This window comes from Lampetra fluviatilis, chromosome 5, assembly GCF_964198595.1.
Source record: "Lampetra fluviatilis chromosome 5, kcLamFluv1.1, whole genome shotgun sequence".
NCBI lineage: Eukaryota > Metazoa > Chordata > Hyperoartia > Petromyzontiformes > Petromyzontidae > Lampetra > Lampetra fluviatilis.
In genome coordinates this window covers 7130972-7154893 of record NC_136279.1, presented here as the reverse complement: position 1 = coordinate 7154893, position 23922 = coordinate 7130972, and the positions used below count along the sequence as shown (strand labels likewise).

The 23922-nt window shown below is 45.3% G+C and overlaps 1 protein-coding gene across 5 annotated transcripts in view; it reads right to left on the bottom strand.

Annotated features, from left to right (window-relative positions):
• The window catches only part of LOC144932485 (disks large-associated protein 2-like), a 173813-nt gene that overhangs the window by 140646 nt on the left and 9245 nt on the right, over positions 1–23922 (bottom strand). Inside the window, exon 1 of one of the 5 annotated variants that reach the window (XM_078856603.1) lies at positions 21813–21874. The exons of the other annotated variants lie outside the window; for them this stretch is intronic. The gene's annotated coding sequence lies outside the window, so the exon portion shown is untranslated. Of the gene's footprint in view, positions 1–21812; positions 21875–23922 lie in introns of those variants that run through there. 5 annotated transcript variants of the gene reach the window in all.

Here is a 23922-nt window from a genome sequence, read left to right as displayed (position 1 = left end):
GTTTTTTTTTGATAAATATAATTGCACTTTGTGTAAAATTGCATCGTTTCCAAATTAAAGTGTTTGCCGAGGAGCTCCTAGATCAGAAGTGAGTGTGACGTTACCAGACCACGCCATCTGCCAGGGAAGCGACCTGTGCTGCATGAGTCAACCGCCCTGCCCACGCAGCACTGCATCTCCCACCCCCCCCACATCCTCAAATCCCTCACTTCCACATCCACGAATCCCTCTCCCACATCCTCAAATCCCTCTTCCCACATCCTCAAATCCCTCGCTCCCACATCCTCAAATCTCTCCCACATCCTCAAATCCCTCTCCCACATCCTCAAATCTCTCCCACATCCTCAAATCCCTCGCTCCCACATCCTCAAATCTCTCCCACATCCTCAAATCCCTCTCCCACATCCTCAAATCTCTCCCACATCCTCAAATCCCTCGCTCCCACATCCTCAAATCTCTCCCACATCCTCAAATCCCTCATCCTCAAATCTCTCCCACATCCTCAAATCCCTCGCTCCAGTTTCAGTTTCATTTATTAGGTATAACCCTGTGAGCCATGCGGCTCTTGACTCGGGTGCAACCGCAACAAAACAAAAAGAACACCCACAAATCCCTCTCCCACATCCTCAAATCCCTCTCCCTCATCCTCAAATCTCTCCCACATCCTCAAATCCCTCGCTCCAACATCCACGAATCCCTCTCCCACATTCTCGAATCCCTCGCCCGCATCCTGGAATCACTCGCTCCCACGTAGCTGGAGATTTGCCTCCATGTCCAGCCCTCCCATTCTCCACGAGTCACAATGCCAAAGACGACCCCGCACCACAACTCACCGCAACTCGCTGCCTACACAACCCCCTCCCACCAATCCCCCCCCCCCCCCGTTCACTCGACTCACAACACCTCTGCCCTCGGCCATGAAAACCCATGTTTGTTTCGTGCGTGTAACATTGCAGAAAAGCAAACTGGAAAACTCTACGACGGAACATATATACTCCCCCCAGCCACATCCTACCTCCAAATCTCTCACTCATTGCACCCCCATCTTCTCCCGCCCCCCCCACCCCCCCCCCAGCTTCCTCCCACCCCACTGGGTGACATCTGTCGGAACGGCTCTCTTGCAAATCATAACACTTCCTGTAAATGAAGAGAAACTCCATCAGGCAAAGTACACGTCGGCTGGAAACTGCGAGGTGTCACGTGATATGCGAGGCAAGTTCGCACTGGAGCCTTCTGCTGTCCAGAGATCACCTTGCGCGCGCATCGTTCAGATTTTTGGGATGCATATGCCAACAATGGCAAGCCTCACATCTGCTGCTGGCTAGTCTCACGCACTGACCAACTTGCGAACTTGAAACCTCCTCCGACAAGTTTCCCGGAGGAACAACAAAAAAACGATGGAACGAGCGTGAAGATTAACAACGCCGCTCGTGAAGGCTATTAAGGCCCAATTGTATGGAGCCGTGGGAACAGACTGCATGGGGAACGGGGACCGCCCCAGCCTATATCCGTCACACGTCGAACGAGGCGAGCGAGCGAGCGAGCGTGCTAATTACGATCATCGCCGCAATCGTTAAATGACAACGGAGCCACCAAGTCTGGATGCCGGCACCTCGCAAGGGATCAGTCTTCCGAGTTGGGGCATTTCTCAATGGATTTGTGGACATTACGTTTTCGCACCACTGTGCTCTGCCCTTCTACACGTAAACATTCGACAAAACAGAGATGGAGATTAAGAGACCATTGGGGGCAATGTTATTGCATTGCTGCCCAATGCCTACCCATTGGGGTTTGTTTGACCATACTTCACAACGTTGGCCAATGCGGTTCTGGCGAAAGGGGAGGAGGGGGGTCTCATGAGGAGTTCAGATGTCAATCACCACTCATGTTAGCTGTGGCCAGGAATTATACTCGGGGTGCTGACTTCTGAAAAGAGTGGCGCTAATCACTGCGCCACTGCTCCACCTGCTCCCTCGTTCATTCGGGAATTTGCCAACTATTCCAAGCAGGAATCTTCTGAAAATTGTTTACAATCAGTTAACCGCTTCTTGGGTAAGTAATACATACATACTCTCGACCCTCGCCAAGCTTACATTTATAATCAAATTTCACTCTCCTACTCGCTCTCTCCTGCTCGCTCCGACATTAACATTGGCTGCTCCGCCCATCTCTAAACCTTTATGAACAGCCTGCCTCAGCAGATTCCCCCTCTTTTTAAATCCTTTATATTAAGTTTGCTTGCTTGCTTAGGACCGTGCAAATCTTTCGGTCGTTTTTTTACCCACTTTCCGTGATTCAATCGAGCTGACATTTTCCACACAGACTCGTTGTGCGTGACAATAAATGTTCGTGAAAATATTTTTCCAAAATTTTACACTTTTTAGGACAAAAATATTATATTTAATTACCAATTGCTTAATGGTGCAATGCAATCATCTGACCCATAGGTGGCAGCCATCTCAAGCCAGAGGACGAGAGGACTCTAGCCGCCACGCATATAAAGGATTTATAGTGAAAAACTTTGTTTTTACGGGTTACTTTTTTCACCTGAAGGCGGTTGCTTGTGTTGCGATCGAAACGTCGTGATCTATTGTTTTTTTCTACCTACGTGACTTTACCGAAAGAACCAAAGAGTATGGAATTCCTGCAGTCACGAAAGCTTCAAATCAAGATATAAGTAATACATATTATATAGAATACAAATGTTTAGTTGTAAAATAAAAATATATATATATTCCAGTCATTCTCGATTCACCAATGGACAAAGGTCCTCCCCACGCCATAGGAGTTTTTTTTACCATACTTCACCAGTCTGGTCAGTGCGGATTAGTGAAGGGGGAGGGCAGGACCGATTCTGACAGCGCTTACCACTGTTGGCCAATCTCGGGTCGCCGATTTCCACTCTGCCACAGCTCTCTCCACATTTAATTAGTGTTCAGAATTTCATACGGAAACATACATTGCTGCTGATTAAGAGCTCTGATTTCACCAAGTACAGCTGTGCACTTCAGAAGACGTTTACTCTTAATGTTTTGAACACCGGCCACGGTAATACAAAAATCCACACACATAAAATTCTGTCATGGAAATTCGGTTAGCAAAATCACCCCTGAACCGTCAATTAATGCGCCACTGATGAAACAGCATTTTTGAATAAACTATTTTCAGCCACTATAAATATCCACCGTGTGTTAATATCCTCGCTCTCAACCACTGCTGAACCACTGATTGTGACGAGCATGCTTGAGACACCTACGTATGTAAATATGCTTTCGATATAGAAACAGCGATGTCCGTGTCATAGTTAACTGTTGGTTGCTATCCGAGATGTTTCAAGTGTGTGTTGTGTTTCAAATACAGTGTGTTTCAACATTCATAAACAACAATCGCATTTCATGTATTTCACAGCAAGAAGTTCCTGTGTTCGATTCCCGACTCGGGTGTCATTCTTCATGGAGTTTGTATGTTCTCCCCCTGCTTTTCCATGGGTTTCCTCCGGGCTCCTTGGTTTCCTCCCAAAGCTATAAAAATATATATAACTAATATTGGGATGCTGAAAATGTACCCGCAAATTACTCAATTGGGATTACATATAGCAACATATGCTCCGACTGCAAAGACTTGGCAGGACCCTCTTGAAAAAGAGTCTTCGGACTCAGTGTGAGGCTTTTACTTGGTAATGCAGTGTAATAACGGCCCATGGTGACAACCGCCAAGTCAACCACATGGAGCGAAGTTTCCTCTCGACACAAACGCCAGCCGAGTCCAGTACGGTGCGCTGTTACCATACCTTGCTGATATCGTCAAGGAGCATAAACCATCTCTCGAACTCCGGTCATCCTCTCAGCGGCTTTTGGCTCAGCGATCGAACAAAGACGGCCAATGCAACGCGCACTTTCAGATGCGGTTCTGCGGCCGTCTGGAACGCTCTTCCTCCCGATATTAGGAAGTCACTGGAATTATGCACTTTTAAATCTAGATTGAAAACTTAAATCTTTAGAACTTATTTTTGTGTTTAGTTTGTTGTCCTTCCCCCGCATCTTTAATTAGCACGGTTGGCTACGTGCGGTGCGAAAGAAGTTCAACATAGCCCATAGTTACAACCTCCAAGTCAGCCATCTGAAGCCAGATGCCTCTCGACAAACACCAGTCGAGTCCAGTAGTACGGTGTGCTGTTACTTGTGTAATAACACGCTGGAGACGGCTTGTGGAATCGGTCCTTTTATTTCACTTCTTGCAGTTCACAAACACTCCCCGTTGCTGGCAGGCAACGGGAAGCGGGCAGACAGCTACCAGAGACACACCGCCACGTGGCACCCGGAGCCCCACTCGCGCGTGGCCCCTCTCTCTCTCTTCGTTCCGTGTCTGACCCCGTGTCTCTCCTCTCTCCCCATATTTAATGCCTGGGTCACGTGGTACACTCCAGCCAATCCTCAACAGCCTGCGCCGAATGTTCCAGATCCCCCATCAACTCCCGGGACCACGCCCCTGACTTGTCTTCCCATTGGCTGAGGCCAAGACCAGCGAAACCAATCACGTAGCTGACATCCCGTGATCACGCCGAGGCCATGCTCCCAGGCTCTCCCCCCATTGGCTGTAAAGCGGGACCGGCAAAGCCGATCACCACGTGAATCCGACAGGCTCTTATTACACTTGTTTACGTCGAATCTGGCTCCCCTCCCTTCCACTCCACTCCTATGCCTCCTAACCGCACATTTCCCCCTCATGTACCTTTCATATTGCTTGACCCCCAGCACTCGATGCATATCACTCAATAAGAATTCTGCCATTGGAAGTTAAAACTGCCAGGCTGTTAACTTTGTAGCGACTTCGGAAATTCTAAGACTTATTGCATTTATGTGGTCATCGTCGTCTTCATCATCATCGTCATCACCACGAGCCATTACTAATCTACTCCTGGACGAAAGCCTCACCATCCTGCGATGCACCAATTCATGTTGGTACGCACGCTTTAAATAAACTCGCACTCATTTATTATAATTACGTATCCAGCAAAGCCACACGCAGTCCAATTAATCTTTTCAGCAGGGTTCTGCTACATTGAGTTGTTTGTTATAATATTTTTGTTGTCAACTAATTCATGAGTTGTTTATACAAGTGGAAGGAAACCGGAGCACGCTGAGAAAATTAATGAGCAAGGGGGAAACACTCTATCCCCCCTACAGATAGAAACTAATGGCGATCAATCCACTTGTTGTACTGCCTTCTCCTGGCAAGCCAGAGTATGGCTCATTTGACACCAACGGAAAATGGGAGTTTCTCACAGCATTTGTGATCATCCACCAACCCTCACTACTGCCTCCAAAGTGCTGGATTACAGGCAACGTGCGTAGCCTCCGCCACCACCACCAACTGGCTCGATTTGAATTGAGCACCGTCGTCATTCCACTTGGAAAAAAATACGTCAATGGTGGGAATCACGATAAAAGGGTTCAATTTGGGGTTAAATACTGGATTAAACTGGGTCGTTAAGTGTTGTCTTGGCCTGGTGAATAATTCAGCACAATCCAGTTCTGAGGACTTGCACGAAGAATTGCACATGATGAACATTCTTTGCAGAGCAAATGAAGGTGTGCCTCCAAGTGTTTGGCGTGTGAGAGGCCTCTGTTGAAGGGCCCTTCAGGAGCAGACCTCTGATGTCAACAGCTCACTGGCACAATGCAAAGTTACACTGAGCAAGCAGTGTTGGGATCGTGCGTTCCAATCAAGGTGATGAGCTCTGCGATGAATCCGTGTTCTCAAGTCAATCGTCGAAGCAAGGTAATCTATGACTTTACAGAAATCCCCATCAGATAAAATGTAGTAATACATTTGTATATATGTATGTGTGAATGTATTTTGAACTTCTTTCGCACCGTACGCAGCTCAACCATGCTAATCGGATGAGCGGGTGAAGGACAAGAAACTAAACACAAAAAGCAGTTCTAAATAAATTAGTTTTCAATCTAACGGGATTCCAAGTCTGCGAATTCTACATTTTCCATTTGACTGCCAGAGCAATGACAGGTGGGAGAGTGCAGTGTCTCTGGTTTGTGGATAGAGGTTCTCAAAGTGGAAGCAGAAATATTTTATTTTATTTCTAACAACAATGACTTTACCGAAAGAACCAAGAATATGAATCCCTGCAGTCGCGAAAGCATTAAATCAAAATTTAGTTCTATGATATCAACTTCCAGAGGCCGTTCTATAACAGGGGGCGACACGCTGCTCTGTGAGAGTTCGAAATGGAAATGTCTTTTCATAGATATTTATTTGTGTCAAGACATGATGCCGAGGGCACAATAGGAATAAAAATGGGGGGGGGGGGAAGACGTTTGAAATTGTATTTCTGAAAAAAGGTAAATCAATCACAAAACTGCCGCAGCTGTGAGTTTCCCTCTAGGTGCCTTGGCCACCTGTGGGATGCCTTGACCTGGCCGACTCCACTAATCGCCACACAAGGCCTAGGTGGATGGCTCCTGAAATGCAGTCGCACGCTTTGCATGAACAACTGCCTTAAACACGGTCACCGAAAAGCCAGGGCGTCAAAGATCAAGCTCACCGAATTGGATTTAAAAAACAATCAATTGGCTTACCTGTAGGCTGCACACGTTGTATGATAAATTATAGTGATTATTTTGAGATTTTGTAAAAGGAAAACCGAAGATAAATCGGTGTTTCTCTGTGCGCGTGCTCACCTTTGGATAGATAGGTCACACTACGCAACACGTGCCAGAAACATGGCACTGCGTCTGTCTCTCTGTCTCTCTCTCTCGAGTGTATGGCGAGTACAGTACGTGCAAATCACACGTCCAAGTTTAAGTCTGTACAAATGTACGGCAATATAATTTATATTGTGTTCGTTCGTTTCTCAATCCGCTTGTGCTGGTGATGGTCGTGGCGGCAAGAAAAAATGCTTCATGTGTGGTTGTTCCACCTGATGAAGATCGCTTGTGTTGTGATCGAAACGTCGTGATTCGTTCAATTTAATTTTATTTCTACCTACGTGACTTTACCGAAAGAACCAAATAACACCGTAGGATGTATTATCTCCTCAGTATTTTACACAGGGTGCGTTCAGCAGGATGGACACATCATTTTTAACAAGGTCCCTGCCTTTCCTTAACCATCTCCTTACACGAGCAGCGGCTCTGTTAATTCACACCCTCGTACATTTTGGTTAAGACACGTAGCTTTCTCTTTTTTCCATTGTATTATTACGCGCTCAACAACGCAAACAAACTACTCTTTGGTTCTTTCGGTAAAGTCACGTAGAAAGAAAATAAATTAAATAGCAGAGTACGACGTTTCGATTGCAACACTAGCAATCGTCATCAGGTAGAACTCAAAACTATTTCTATCTAAAATTTACCAGGCTCTCATAGGGCCTACTGCTGATGCAGACTGTTTTAAAACAGTCTGCATCAGCAGTAGGCCATGCTTTCCCACCTGATGACGGACGCTTGTGTTGCGCCCGAAACGTCGTGATTTAATTTAGCTGTTTTCATTTCATTAATTTCATTTAATTTTTTACCTTCGTGACTTTACCGAAAAAAACAAAGAGTATGAATTCTTGCAGTCACGAAAGCTTCAAATCTAGAATCTCATAGGGCCATTCGATCTTCGTTCCCTCGGTCGCTTCGGGGTGGATTCATTGACATGCTAATTTCTCTGCTCCAGCAGCTGCCCCAGCAGACCCACCTCTCTCTCTGCCCCCCCCCCACTCTTTGTATTTAAGGCCTCGACACAGAGGCATTGGGTCTGTGTGTCTATGTTGTGTGTCTCTCTGTGTGTGTGTCTCTGTGTTGTCTCTCTCTGCTTGTCTGTCTGTCTGTGTGTCTCCGTGTCTGTGTTTTGTCTCTCTCTCAAATTTAGTTCTACCTGATGACGATTACTTGTGTTGCAATCGAAACGTCGTACTCTATTATTTCATTTATTTTATTTCTACGTGACTTTACCGATAGAACCAAAGAGTAATTGCTGCAGTCACGAAAGCTTCAAATCAAGTTTGAACGCAAACAAAGTCAAACCAAGATACGCCCATCCTCGGCCGGGGGTGATCGTATCTCGAGGACCTCCTCGTTGTCATTTAGCGAAGCGAAGGAGAAAGGGGAAACACAGAGCGGGGAGAGAGCGACCGGTGGGAAATATCGGGGTAACAGCATTTATTCTTAACACGTACTTTTGATTTATCTTTTGTGACGGTTTAAGATTCACGTGGCATGTTTGCAAGGTAGCACTGTGTTACAATCATTACAAAAAAACGGGCTCCTTAGCGTCAACTCGTGCTGGGCTTAATTTGATACAACTACAATGCGCGACACTTTCAAACGTCAAGATGAGATGTAAGTGCTGCACAATGTTTACTAAATTTCGTACACGCTGAATGTGGCAGTCGAGGTGGTGAGGGAGGCTCCGTTGAATTTCCATGAGCGCATTTAGAACGACCAAACCATTAAACATTCAATTTATGACTTTTTACTTTTAAACAACTGCATTGAATTTTCTCCCCACCCTGCTTTCCTTTCCTAGACTTTGCACTCCTATCGTGTTTTTTTTTTATGAAAAGGAGCTTCATAGCTCATCTGATTCCTCCAGTACAGCTACATATTCCGATTCTGATTCTTTGCAACGCTGCAACCATTACCTACAACATCGTAAATTTCGATTTAAAGCTTTCGTGACTGCAGGGATTCATCTTCTTGGTTCTTTCGGTAAAGTCACGTAGAAGGGAAATAATAACATAAAAAATAAGAAAAGAAAATTCTCACGACGTTTCGGCCACAACGCAAGCAGCCGTCATCAGGTGAAGAAACAGAGCTGTCAGAAAGACAGCGTCCAATGGAGAATTTAATTTTATTATGTTTTATTTTTATTATTTTATTATTTCCCTTCTACGTGATTTACCAAAAGAACCAAGAAGATGCAAAGGTACAACATCGTAGGTAAGGCCTTTGTCCAGCAGCGGATTAACAAAGGGCTGTAACTTACTACGATATATATTTAAACTGCAACCGTAGCCTTCACGATCACAAGACGAAGAATATTCCCGTCACAGCCCACCCACGTAGAGTAGTCACATTCCATCATGTCGGAGAACGGATCTAGGAAGATGACGTAACACGCAAAGTCACTTCCACACTAGATTGCTCATCTTTGATGCCCTGCATATCTTGCTCATTGTATGCGTGTATGTTGAACTTCTTCCGCACTGTACGTAGTCAACCGTGCACATCGGAGGTGCGGGGGAAGGACAACAAACTAAACACAAAAAGACAAATGATCTGAAATGTGCCAAGTTAAGTGAGAGTCAAATTTAATACAGTATCAGTGAAATCTTCTTGGTTCTTTCGGTAAAGTCACGTAGAAGGGAAATAATAAAATAATAAGAATAAAACATAATAAAATACAATTCTCACGACGTTTCGGCCACAACGCAAGCAGCCTCATTCAGATGCTGTCTTTCCGACAGACCTGTTCTTCGCCTGAGGATGGCTGCTTGCGTTGTGGCCGAAACGTCGTGAGAATTGTATTTTATTATGTTTTATTTTTATTATTGTATCATTTCCCTTCTACGTGACTTTACCGAAAGAACCAAGAAAATGAATCCCTGCAGTCACTAAAGCTTTAAATCGAAATTTATCAGTGAAATGTTTATTTTGTACAAACCTTGTTGACTGGTTTGAGACCGTTACTATTATTGCACTTGAGAACCTGGGGCCTGCGTGCACAGCGACTTGCGCAATTAGAGAAATATTGCAAATCTGTTTAAACATAAAAAACATTTGCACAACTCCAAGTAAAGTTAAGACAATTATTGCAGTGTAAAGTTTGGAGAGAACTTGGGAATGGTCAGGACAACTCGTAAGTAAGTTGTCAAAGTGAAAGTAACCGATTGGGTCATAAAATAAGAATTAATTACAATATTAACAACGTTACAAATAACGTTAATAACATTCATAACAAATATAATCAACGTAAATAACTTTAATATGCTTATCTCAGCAACAGACAGGCTGAAGTGCATGTCAGCGACATTGCCCACGGGGTTTGTCTTACTGGCAGCTGATTGGCTGGTGAAGTAGGATTGATGACGCCATCCCTAGCAACCACTGCCACGCCCACAGCATTGCGATCGCACGAGGACACCGGTATTGCCTTTTAATTTGTACGCGTTTCTCTCTTACTGCATTTCGGATCTTACTACAATCTCTAGATTTTGGACTTTTGGCAAATTTGACAAGCATTTGCTTGACTCGGGACCATGAAATAATTAATCGTGGGTGGCGGATGGAATTTCCACCTCTGAATTGCAAAAAAACTGGAGAAAAAGATATAATTACTGATAACAACTGGGACGATTATTGTTTAATGTTCCGGGAGAACTTATAGATTTCTCAAGACAGCTATCTCATAAAGAGGACAATCCTGGGAATACTAGGACCAGGTGGCAACCTTTGTAGCAGTGCTGGAATTGAACCCAGGTTCTTAAGGTACCTGACAATGCCACTACGAACCACCTGGTAAAGTATCCTTGACTTGTTTTTCTTGGTTAACAGATTGGGGAGAGGCACATACATTGTCTGAAATAGTGAAACAGAAACACACGTCGGGATCGATGGACAGGCAGAGAGAGAAAGAGTGACAATCCGCCTAGTCGACAGACAGGACAAAAATGTACAATCAAGAAGCTTGTTCTAGGATAGTCTATATAATCTAACACTGCTTTAGAGACAAAAAAGCAATTTACATATGAAATACTGATTTATAAACAGGCATACAAACTGGGTAAATATGATTTAATTATCATCAAGATTTTGGAGACATGAAGGAAATTAAATGTAATAATACATTGTAAATCCATTGCAAGAACCGACAAACAGAAATACTAATGGCATAATAATGCTCGCTAATGAGACACATCAGAATTAACTAAGCCACAAACGTTTATTTTTAATGAATGATTAATTGATTTTTACTAATCTCTACTGTATTTACATTTCAAATACAATGCATTTGCATTTCCTTTGTGTTCATATCTGGCCGGGTATCTCTGTGGAATAGGGCCCGATTTGCAATAGGGAAACACGCCGATTTCATATACCCGTTCAGGGTGGAGGATGATTGTCACCACCCATCACCCGTTCCGGGCCAGTAAAATGAGTACCCCTGTCGAGGGGTGAAGTCAACAGTGGGTTGTCCCAAAGAGTGACTGGCCGCCGCCATGGGAATGTGGATTGGAATATTCAGAATGTTCTCGTGCCTTCAGGTTCAGAATTGGACTCCGCGGTCACGTGGTAAACCCCACGTGAGATGGACCAGAAACAAGCCCCGAATAACGACATCTGACTCCTTCACCCTGAACATGACAGGAACTCAATGCAGAGAAAGAGCACGAAGGGAAGGGGGGGGGCTGTTATCGTTGCCTACGATGGACACACATCAACGTCTTTCCATTCGAAAATTACACACACGGCTTATTCAACCTGTGGGCTGTGAGAGTGCAATTGATAATTATTGAATCCATCTGTGTGGGGCTTTGAATGTTACCTCCACATCCGTGGGTTTTTCTTTTGCATCTCGGTAGTCTGGTTTTCCTCCCACGTGAAACCAAACACGTATTAATGGCAAGTTACGAACATCACAACGCAGGTAAGAAGGCAAAAGTGTAGCCCTGCAATTGCTTGCTGGTGCCACTGCTGGCAGAAGGCCCTCCCGCCCACACTCGAGGGAGCTCCAGAGAACCTCTCCAAGAGGGGTTTTGGGGCTTATATTTCACGCTGGCCAGATGTTCTGGAAGAAGTGGGTGTGTACCCGCATTTCACTCCACCACAAAAACAAAGATCTCTCGTATAGCCTTAAAAGACTGTTGGGGGCAAGTGCTGTTAGCGAGTAGCACTTATGAAGGCACACGAGGGAGTGGGTGGCCAGCACCATACCCGGCTGCCTTTTGTCTCCCCAGTGGTGATATTTACACATTGCACCAGGTACTTATTTGAGGCTGAGTCGACCTAGGGGAGGCCTAGGACCGGTTCAAATCATCGTCACTGGTGTTGGCCGTGAGTGGGAATCGAACTCGGGTCTCCAGGTTTGTAGCGCAGCGCGCTTCCCGCTAAACCACCGCAGAACTTTAACCACATTTCACCCCACCCCACCCCACACAGACACACAAACCTGCTAATCGACCAACTGTGGTTGTTCCCATTTAGGTGGTCAGAGCCCAATGCAGAACCCTCCTCAGACTCAGTGGGGGCTTTTCTGGGTATATAGCAGAACATTGCAAACGTGTGTTTTATTTAAGATCCCTTGGCAATTTCGATATCTACACGGTCAACTGGGTGTCGCAGCTATAACTCCAACCGCACATAAGGTTCTCTACCCTGGCCAATTGGACACGGCCCAACCAAATTAGTGAAATTACGTTAATCTTAGTGTCAACTGGGTATCACTTCGGATTTAATCCAAATGTTTCAACGGATATGCCTGTGCATTTTTTTTCTCTCTAGCATGCATACATACTGTATATACCAACGCAACTTTTTTTTTACAGATTGGTGTGATTATAGTAATTACCAAATGTTCGTGCAGAAAATCATCACTTTCCCAAAGATGAATTTTAAAAATAAATTCATATTGAATTCTCCACCAAGGGGCAGAGGTAAGAGGTGGGGGCTTCACGTTGTGTTGAAGCTAGAAAGGGGATGTATGTATGTTGTCCTTCCCCCACACCTCCGATTAACACGGTAGGCGACGTACGGCGCGAAAGAAGTTCAGCATACATACATACATACAAAACGACGCACAGACGCTGTACGGCAACAATCGCACGCCGTTTTAATTACAAGGACACAGATCCTCCGTATAACCACATTGACGAATGGGGAAAGTGCTGTTATCGTCACACCAATGCCGGTAGAGCACACGAGGGAAGTAGTTTGGCCAACGCCATACCCCCGGCCGCCTTTGCCTTCCCAGCTTACACACCACACCCATGTACTACGGTAATTTTAATTCTGAATGGACCGAGGGGATGCCCAGGACCAGCTAAGATGTTCCTCTACTGATGTTGGCTATCACACCACAGGCAGTGTGCTCATCACAGTGGTGGCACGACAGGTTCACCACGCGTTTCACGCTCACAAGAAGCGGTACCCTTTTTTTTCGTTTAATCTAGCCAACGGATGTTTCGACCCGAGAGTAAAGAGTAAATACTCGGTTTTGAAATGGAATTTTAAAAAATCCACTCCCTCCCAGTCGGTTTTAAAACGGGATAACGGGAATCGTTGCTTGGGCAAATATACGAACACAGGCGCTTTTGAACCGTATCAACCCACCCCCCCCCCCCCCCCATTTAACAGCCATTGCGGTAAATCCACTGCGGGTCGAGGGCCTCCCCTCGCTTTGCCGGTCGTGAGGATTACCTGACCGTCGGTCACCGGGGTGGGTCAGTGCGGGTTGGTGACAGCGAGAAGCAAAGAAGTTGGATTCCAGGAATGGACGTTGTTGCGCGCTGCCCTTTTCTGAGAATGTGGCTCCACAGAAGGCCGCAACCAGTGCCGTTTTAAGCTCGTACGGGGCCTTTAGCATATGTTATAAAGGGGCCCTAAAAAAAAAAACATGTAAATACTAAATCACAATTTTTTTTACTTCCATAGTAAAACAATTGTGTTTTTTCATTTGCTACACAGCCAGATAATACGACAAATAGCTAACCTTAAACACCCAGTCGTCCATAAAAGTTGAAGGCGGTATAGTTCTATAGTAATAGAGCAAGTGCAGAATCGCTGCAGCGGAATTGATAGCTTTGAAGCATTTAGCGCGGGGCCCTTGAAAGTGCGGGGCCCGTAGCTACATATGTAGCGACTACATTAGTAGCTACTACATATGTAGCGACTATATTGGTAGCTACTACCTACATTTCGATTTAAAGCTTTCGTGACTGCAGGGATTCATCTTCTTGGTTTTTTCGGTAAAGTCACGTAGAAGGGAAGTAATAAAATAATAAAAATAAAACATAATAAAATGAAACATCGTGAGAATTGTTTCATTTTATTATGTTTTATTTTTATTATTTTATTACTTCCCTACTACGTGACTTTACCGAAAAAACCAAGAAGATACTACCTACATATGTAGCGACTACATTAGTAGCTACTACATATGTAGCGACTATATTGGTAGCTACTACCTACATTTCGATTTAAAGCTTTCGTGACTGCAGGGATTCATCTTCTTGGTTTTTTTCGGTAAAGTCACGTAGAAGGGAAGTAATAAAATAATACAAATAAAACATAATAAAATGAAACATCGTGAGAATTGTTTCATTTTATTATGTTTTATTTTTATTATTTTATTACTTCCCTTCTACGTGACTTTACCGAAAAAACCAAGAAGATACTACCTACATATGTAGCGACTACATTAGTAGCTACTACATATGTAGCGACTATATTGGTAGCTACTACCTACATTTCGATTTAAAGCTTTCGTGACTGCAGGGATTCATCTTCTTGGTTTTTTCGGTAAAGTCACGTAGAAGGGAAGTAATAAAATAATAAAAATAAAACATAATAAAATGAAACATCGTGAGAATTGTTTCATTTTATTATGTTTTATTTTTATTATTTTATTACTTCCCTTCTACGTGACTTTACCGAAAACACCAAGAAGATACTACCTACATATGTAGCGACTACATTAGTAGCTACTACATATGTAGCGACTATATTGGTAGCTACTACCTACATTTCGATTTAAAGCTTTCGTGACTGCAGGGATTCATCTTCTTGGTTTTTTCGGTAAAGTCACGTAGAAGGGAAGTAATAAAATAATAAAAATAAAACATTATAAAATGAAACATCGTGAGAATTGTTTCATTTTATTATGTTTTATTTTTATTATTTTATTACTTCCCTTCTACGTGACTTTACCGAAAAAACCAAGAAGATACTACCTACATATGTAGCGACTACATTAGTAGCTACTACATATGTAGCGACTATATTGGTAGCTACTACCTACATTTCGATTTAAAGCTTTCGTGACTGCAGGGATTCATCTTCTTGGTTTTTTCGGTAAAGTCACGTAGAAGGGAAGTAATAAAATAATAAAAAATAAAACATAATAAAATGAAACATCGTGAGAATTGTTTCATTTTATTATGTTTTATTTTTATTATTTTATTACTTCCCTTCTACGTGACTTTACCGAAAAAACCAAGAAGATACTACCTACATATGTAGCGACTACATTAGTAGCTACTACATATGTAGCGACTATATTGGTAGCTACTACCTACATATGTAGCTACTTTTTGCTGCTAGGAGAATCCGGCACTGGCCGCAACACCTCTTGTTTTTTTATTACACGCTTTTTATTAACTCACTCTGTTGAATCCTCAAATCTTGTAACTCAATTTTTACCCACTTCCCAATGTAGTATCGACTGCAAACTTGGTATACTTATGTCATACTGATGACAATGCTATATTCTATCATTAAAAATGAAAAATATATTTTTAAACATTATTTTTTACATGTTATGTTTCGGCTTGGGTCTAATTGTCCACGCTCAACTGACGTTGGCTGTAAATCACCACGGTCCCTTACGTTATGGCAAGCTTCGGGGACACTTCCTGGAGTCGTGGAGTTCTTCCATTACTAGTACGGTACATTTCATTAAAGCGTGTTTTTTTAAAAGTTGTTTTTACATATTACTTACATGCACTATGGTAGCCCATTCCAGCATGGCCCAGGTTCAAACCTGCGCAGCTTCGGAGATCTGATGAGATTGGGCCCCCTCCTGGGTGATTTGGTTATCGTAAGGATAATTAACGTTACCATCACCGAGTCTCAGCACCTTTTCCAAAGGGGGCCTTGCTTACATCAGGATGTTTGGCCAATTACTTTTCACGGGCGTCTTTTGAATCGTGACCCAAATCGCGACGTTTAATCAAATCTCCCGGATGGAAAAATCGTTGCGCCCGTAACACGCGCACAGAAGACAACACAGCAAGCGACGCTCGCTCCGTCATTTTACCGACCCACGACTGGGATGTGAACTTGCAACCCACCGACTGCGAGTCAATAATTCCCGCCACAGCCCCAAGCCCCTCAATGAATTAACAGCGAATGCCGCTCCCGTTCTGCAATCGGTTTAAATGGCAGTGAAAGAGCGGCGTTTGTCGATGCCGTTGCCCGTGCATTACGTTAATCAGCAAAGCTCAGGGAAGCACGTGCCGTGTGACCTAATGCGGCGTCAAGTTAGCGTGGGACCGAAACTTCTCTTGCCTACCACTGGCGAAAGCCATCATCCAAGGCCGTAGCCATGGAGTCAACATTGGGGGCGATCAAATCTTCCAGGGGGTGTGGGGGCCCCCAGAAAAAAAATCTAAATTTGAAAATGAATTTTCTGCCATTTCCTGCCTAAAATATTTTTTTAAATCACGAACACATAGGATGGACTGTTTTTTTACAAGAATGTCTAATAGTGTATTGTATTACATTGATCTGTTTTTCTTTTTTACCTTTTCTTGTTTCATTGTATGTAATAGCAGAGATTAGGGATTGATAAAGTCCAACCGTAACCACAATCATATAAACAGAAATCTATTTTATAGCAATATATTGGGGGGGACATTTTGAGCATATTTGAATATTGGGGGGGATGTGTGTGTCCCCCCAATATATATTATTATTACGGCATTTGCCATCATCGCTCTGAATCTAAGAGCTAGATTTTCCCCGAATCCTTCTTCCCGATACGATTGCTGCAGTCTTGCAATTTGTAAGCGTGTACAAGATGTGCTCGTTTAGGCTCACGTACATGTAAGTAGGTAGGCCAACATCCGGTAGTGGATTGACCATGGCCGATGATGATTTGTCGTTTCAGAGCTTAATTTCTAACTGAAATTTTCCCACAGCGCTGGTAAAACCGAGAGATGGCATGTGACCAGTAGCCCACGGCGATAACAAGTGATATACTTGATGTGGTGTGTCGGGTAAGGATTTTTTTTTAGGGGGGGGGGCTTTGCTGACTTGGACAGACCCAGCTGAAAATGAAGCCCCCGCTTATAACCCTTCGTGGCAAATCAAAGGCCACACTAACAACTTGAGCAACATTCTGATGGCAATTTTAATGCAGGAAATCTCACGGGCCGCGAGGTTCATCACAAAGTGTCGTCTGCTGCCGTGAAAATTGGGCTCACTGACGAGAGAGGCCCCGCGCCAGCGAATTCATCAGAGACCTGACCACTGCACCCTAATTGTGTGCGATCACGATCAATAGCCAATCGCTTATGACTCACGCATTCACACACGCACACACTCTCACGTACTTAATTGCTCGCTCTCCACACACGCCGACATGCTTACTTGCTCGCTCAAAGGCAAAGACGGATGCACCCCGTGTAGCCTTAACAGACCGTTGGGGCAAGTGCAGTTAGCGTGCACCTAATGAAGGCCAGCATGGCACACGAGGGGGTGGTTGCCAACACCACGCCCGGCCGCCTTTGTCTCCCTCGTGGTGATGTTTACACACCACACCAGGTACTCATTTGAAGCTGCGTCGACCTCGGGGAGCCCAGGACCGGTTCAGAAAATCGTCATTGGTGTTGGCCGTGAGCATGAATCAAACCCAGGTCACCGGCTTTGTAGCGCAGGGCACTGTTACACTACCGTTCCCCACTTGCTCGCTCAAAACACACACACAAGACAATGGTCCCCTGTTTAGCCATACAGGCTGTTGGGGCAAGTGCAGTTTGCAAGCACCAATTTAAGGATACCACAGCATGCAAGGAGATGGAGTCGCCAGTACCGATGTTCCCATGGCTGAGAACTCAACGCACGTCAACTGGTTGCTAGAGCAGTGCACAGCACTAATCACGATAACACGGCTCACAAAAACACACACATGAAGGATTGCGATGTTAACTACCTGGCCTGGTATACAGGAGGTCGTGGGTTTGTCCCAACCTTGACACCAGTATCTTTGGGGATTGCATGTTCTCCCCGTGGTCGCGTGGATTTTTCTCCAGGTCCTACAGTTTTTCCCTCTATTTTTCATAAACATGCGTTCAGAGTATTTGGCTGCTATAAATTTCCACACGATAAGTCAATTCGATGAGCTATCATTTGTGGCCAGGTCGCTTCTGAACAAGAGCTATATTGCTCAGTGGGCCTTACCTGGTAAAATAAAAATAGTTTTTAGCTTTGCAAACCTATACACCCCTGCACACATGCATACACATGCCCGTACGAAGCATACGGGCTCACACAGCCACACTCACGATTCTAAATCCAAAAACATTGGATGATAACGCAGGGTCTCACCCCCCACATATAAATTGAATCAGCAAATATAACCACAACAGTGACAGCAATGAAGGGCTTCTGCATAAAGATGCCATAAAATGTGATGCACACAGCCTCAGATGTCTGCATAAATATGCTTCTCAAGACACATACATGCACACACATTCGTACCCTGCTTAACTCACACGCCTGTTAGCAAACATCAATTGAGGTTGGCACTGCACTATGAACCCAGCGGCCCGAGTCTGATGCCAAGTGCCACGGCTACCATCAGCAGAGAGTGTATGTGTGAATGTCTGTTGAACTTCTTTCGCACCGTACGTACGAACCACTCCCCCATTCACCATCCTGCACAGATTAGCAGGATGGTGATTTGAAGCTTTCGTGACTGCAGGAATCCATACTCTTTCGGTAAAGTCACGTAGGTAGAAAATATATAACCAAAGAGTACGATTGAGACTGGTAAAAAACAAAATTAGACAAAATAAAATGTCTTCTTGTGTAGAATGACAACCCCCCCCCCCCAAATCTGCATTATTTATCAAATCGCTGGGGGTTAGAGGTGGGGGGGGGGCTAACGAGGTGGGGGTGGGGGGAGGCTGGTGACTTGCTATGTGCCTCGTGAACAACCCTTTGGTGTGTGCTGCCCAGCTGGGCAAGGCCGCCGGCGATGCAAATTCAAGTTGGAGCCCACGTGTCATTGTCTCAGTTGCCAAAGCAGAGCTCCCTCTCGGCTTGCCTCGCAGCGTGCGTCTTCTGCAAAGCATCTCCCGCTGATTTGGAAGAATATGCTCTTGGAATGCGGTTTTAATTTCACGACGCGTTCCAATTTCGGCTCACATCACAAAACCCGCGGGCAATCGCATCAATCGCACCGCCACGCAGCGCCGGGCGGATTAAGCCAGAGGCAAAATAAGTCACCAAATATTTCGGCTCCGTGTGCATGCGCAGCACTGTATGTGGCTCGCAGCACTTGCCCCAACAGTCTGTTGAAGGCTATATGGGGGGAGGAGGAAGCTTTGTCTCTATCTTTGTCAATGTAACGAGGGGCTGGTGGTAAGGCCAGCACCACACGCAGCCGCCTTTGTCTCCCTCGTGTGGCGTTGTAGGTCTTGATATATAAAAAAAAAAACGCTAACACGTATAAAAGAAGTGAAGAAATGTGGTGAAGTGTTATTTTTTTGTAGAAATGTGTTCACGCGCCGTTGGAAACGGTGTCCATTTTTTCAGGTAAAGGTGCAGCTCCTGCAGTTTCATTTGCTCACGATCCTCGTCATGGAAGGGGCCTTCCCTCTGGCTTGAGAGCCCCCTCAAGAGGGTACATTGGTCTACTCTTCCATGCTGGCCAGACACCTTTGAAGAGGACTGAGTGAGCACGTTCGCTTGACCCCCCCATTACACGATCGATGTGCCGATGGAGTAACTCTGGTGAACCTATTTACTCGGCTGGGTGGACAGATGCAGGGGGCGAGGGGTGGGGGTAAGACACGTGGCCAATTGCTTCAATTGCCAGCCTGGGAGATTCAAACCAGTGGACCTCTGGAACTGAATATTAACGATGTTAAACTACTCTTCAACGAAACCTTTTATTTTATCAGGCAGTAAGGCTCACCTGAGCTGTATAGCTCTTTTTCAGAAGCGACCTGACCACAAATGTGGACATTTATAGCAGACAAATGCTCTAAACGCACGTGTCTAAATGTGGAGGGAAAAACAGGAGGACCCGGAGAAAAATTCACGTGACCACGGGGAGAACATGTAAAACTGAAAATATACCGGTATCAGGGTCGGGATCGACCACCTGTATACCAGGCGAGGTAGTTCACATTTCGCCACCATGGCGCGTGTGCTAACCATTACACCACGGCAGCATGGCACATTCATGATAATTATATTTAAACAGCAGTTTGACCTTGGTGGATAAAGCAACAACATCAATCAAAACCTTTTATAACATTTATTTTCACTGTCATTTTGATTGGATCATTGTAGAGCGTGTCCATGAAGATATCATGCATTATTAAATACATGCACCTAATTAGTTATTTCAGCAAGGTGGAGACACTTTGTTAGTGTGAGGGATGATTTTATCGTATCAGTTTCAGCCGTCTAAACCTCCGCCTGTCTGCTGCCAGGGCGTTGGCGAAAAACATCCCATCGAGATTTTGGCAGAGTGCCGGCCGTTCGTCAAACTTTAAGCTAATATCATTTTACATCTGGAAACTTAATTGAAAAGCACATTTCGTGTGAATTTTCTCTCGTTGTTAAGTTGATGGCCTTGCTGGGGGTTCGGTTCGATGCGGTCTTTCACCTGTTTGGGATTGTGGGATCGAGATAAGGCGACATAGAACTGGCCGTGCGAGAAGACCGCCGTCTGCAGATCGATTCCAACGTAATCGAACGTCTGTCCCTGCGCCTCCGTCGTTCATGCAGGGGGCGCGTGGGTTTGCAGCGCCCCCTGCATGAAAACGACGGAAAGTGCAGCGTTCATCACAGATGGATAAAGTTGTGCGCTTTTATAATAGTATTCTCGGAGCTGGAATGCATCTACATGAAGTGGAAACCCGAATTTGATGTGATTGTGTTTTTGTTGTTGTTGTGCAGATATTGTTGCCCAGGACGAGACCGTAACAAATGAAACCTTGAAAACCCGGGTTAATCACGGTTATCTGTAACCCAGATACAAACCTAGGTCCTCAAGGTGTGCTGGCTCAGCGACTCTGACCTCAGAGCCACCCGGTCACCTCCAGACTTAAATTGTACTGAGACACGCGGGACATACAAACGCATACAACATCTGTGCAAATGTTTGAGGGAAATCCACTTATGATCGTGGGTTTTCTTGGGGGACTCGAGATTCCTCCCAAACATCCCAAAGCAGGACACGCGCCTGAAACATGTCTTGAGGCTTAGTGACGCTTTCCTGGGTAAATAATGACATTGATATTTAATTAAAAAAATATATACGGAGTGCTCCCACAACCTTCACCAAACCCACACTGCCCAGCGTTACAAGTATGGTCAAATAACTCCCATCACTGAAAGATCATGGCAATTCCTTCATCCAGCAGAAGAACGACAAAAGGGCTTAAATCTACGCTTATTATTTTATGCCGAGTGAAAGTTGCGGCGAGCGTCTTCAACAAATTTGCGCCAATTGTTTTTTTTCCCTTTGTCAGCTTCCGTCTCATTTAGACCCGTTCGCATTCCCGATGAAATAACACGTCGGCCTGCATCGCAGCGCATCCCTACGGATCACGGCGGCTCCTGGGAAATAAGTCGATGTGGCAGCAATATTAGGGGGCAGCACTGCGAGGTGAAAATATGACACGCAAAAAAAAAAACACTACATTTTGTAGCGTTTGCTGAAGGTACAGGTGCGGCCATGCAATTACCTGCTCGTGCCACTGCTGGTGGAAGGGTCTCCACGAGAGGGAACTCTAGAAAGCCCCTCTGGAAGGTATCCTGACCGAGTCCTCAACGCCAGCCAGACGTGTTCACCTGCACGCGACCTGCCGACCCACTAACTGCGGTGCACCCATCTGTGCCGCTGGGGTGGACGGAAGTGGCAGACGATTGAAGAAACGTTCCCCAATTATTCCGACTGCCGCACTGTGGAATCGAAGCGGCAACCTCGGTGGTTGCAGGTCCAGCGCGTGCTCGCCGTTACGCAGCCGGAGTTCCTCGTGGCTCACACTGGGCGGTTCAAATTAACAGAGATCTCTTCAACGATCCATGGATTTACGTTCGTCGATACGATTAGCACGGTTGGCTACGTACGGTGCCAAAGAAATCAAACATACATACATACTATGAAAATCGGACACGCAAAAAAAAACAAATAGCTGATGATATGTCGATAACCACCTCAGCTGCGTCTCTTGGGATGTTTGCCACAAATGTGAAGCTTCGCTCATGGTGCGAGTTCGAAAACATCACGCATACGCGTGGGTTATGTAACGCTCTGCAAAGTGCATTTTGTCTTTGAAATACTTAATTCGCAGTACGGAAGCCGACGGAGTAGCTGTCAGGACAGAATGCATTTGTATTTTTGAAAACCGGGTTTTTTTTCTCCGATTTCTCTTAAAGTTTTGGGCGACCCCGCGATCTATTTTGGCCACATTTGATCAGAGCAGGTCCCTAATAGCAAACGCAACGTTATACTACATAACACAACATAATAGCTGTCCCTTCCCATATCTGTCTCCTTCAAATGTCTTTCCCTCAACGTGAAAAAATATATAGTACTCGTTCCACCAGCCGCGTGACATTTCGGGAGTGCATCATATCAGCAGCATTTGGTTCAACACAAACTCTGTACCGGTTTTGAAGTTCAGCGCTTCATGAGCAGAGTCGTGCTTACTTGAACCAATGCTAGCAAACTCTCAGATGTTCAGAGGCAAGGGCACTCCCCTCTGACAAATGGACTGACGGACAGTGCTAATGTATACACCAGCCATGGTGGTGAGATGTTAACTACCTCGCCTGATATACAGGACATCGTGGGGTTCAATCCCGGCCCTGATGCCTGTATGTTTGGAGTTTGCACGTATCTCTGCCTGTGGTCACGTGGATTTTTCTCCCGGTTCTCCGGTTTTTCCCTCCACGTGTAGAAACATGTATTTAGAGTATTTGGCTGCTATACATATCCACGTGATACGCCACTTGGTTGAGCTATCATTTACGGCCAGGCCACTTCGGAAAATGAGTTATACACCTCAGTGGGTCTCACCTGGTAAAATATAATTGTTTAGTTTAGTATGTGACTTCAGAGCACTGCTCTGATGCCTCCTGGCGAAGCGAAAGTCCTTTCCGAAAGGCATCCAGAGAGCTTGGCAATGTCAAATGGAGCGCACGCTGGGAATCGCTAAATGTCTGTCTATGGAGCCCAGAACGCTCGGTGGAATTTGAAACCCATATTAGCGACACGCAAGCGCAGCAGCCAGCTCACTGCACCGTGAACCTGGTGAACCGAGATCGATTCCTGCCCACGGTTAAACATGAGTGGCGAGTGAACTCTAAATTGGTCCTGGGTCTCTCTCCACCTTCACCGACCCGCACTCGCCAGCGTGGTGAAGCATGGTCAGACAGCCCCTCACTCTTCCCCCCCACCACCACCACGAACGACAGGACCTGGAGAGGCCTACATCTAGTGGTGGATTGACAAGCGATTTAAGTTGGTTACTATTTTAATTAAGGACACGCTGGCTTGTGACTGCAAATCGACATTTGAGAGTTAAAGGGGGGTGTTTTCATCTACGGAAGTAGATGTAAACGCCTGCATCAACCATGGATCGATATTGTTTGGACAATGTAAGAAAATGACACCCAGTTCTTTTTTTACATACATCGGCCGTTTTCCTTTCATAAAAATGACCGCCATTCTCTTTCCTGAACATCAAGACGCCATCGTAGCCAAAGCGCCACCGCCGACGATGCCACCGCAACGTCAACAACGCTCTCTACCCTCCGCCAGATCTCGCAGCAGCTGCACAGGAGACAACGAGGTGACCTCCACGACATGCCCCCTGACCAGTCTCCTACCACCTGGCCCTAGGTCTTCCCCGCCGGTCGCTGGACCCGTGGGGAGACGACTACTTCCCAATTGCCC